Raw genomic sequence first — 645 nt, 5'->3', positions numbered from 1 at the left:
GTGGCTCTTGGTTATCTGTAATTGTTTGAGAGGTTACTCATTGGACAATGCAAACTTTGTGAATCACACCATTTTCATCTTAACTCATTGGTTATCTGTAATTGTTTGAGAGGTTACTCATTGGACAATGCAAACTTTGTGAATCACACCATTTTCATCTTAACTCATTCACTGCCATTGACGGCTATAGACGAAAAAAATAAATATTTTTTTAACTATTTCTATTAGTATAATTTTTTTTTCCACTTTTGTTAACAAAAGTATGAAAACCTAGAAAAAATTGTTATTGTACATTTAGAACAGATATAAAATTTGTGATTAATCATGAGTCAACTAGTGAAGTCAAGCAATTAACTACAATAAAAAAATTTAATCGCCTGTGGTGATTTAAAAAAAGAAAAAAGATAATTAAAAATTAGGGGCGTCATGCAATTACAATTTTTAATCATAATTAATCGCATGACTTGAGTAGTTAATTCACAATTAATCACAAAATTTATACCTGTTCTAAGTGCAATAACTGTTCTAAACACAATTTTTAAAAAATCTAGGTTTTCATACTCTTGTTAACAAAAATGAAAAAAAAGTTAAACTAATAGAAATAGTTCAAATGAATCTTTGACGTCTATAGCCGTCAATGGCAGT

Source organism: Vanacampus margaritifer, chromosome 1 (genome assembly GCF_051991255.1).
Source record: "Vanacampus margaritifer isolate UIUO_Vmar chromosome 1, RoL_Vmar_1.0, whole genome shotgun sequence".
In the NCBI taxonomy this organism is placed as follows: Eukaryota; Metazoa; Chordata; class Actinopteri; order Syngnathiformes; family Syngnathidae; genus Vanacampus; species Vanacampus margaritifer.
The sequence above is the reverse complement of the archived record's forward strand: the minus strand, read 5'-3'. Positions refer to the sequence as shown.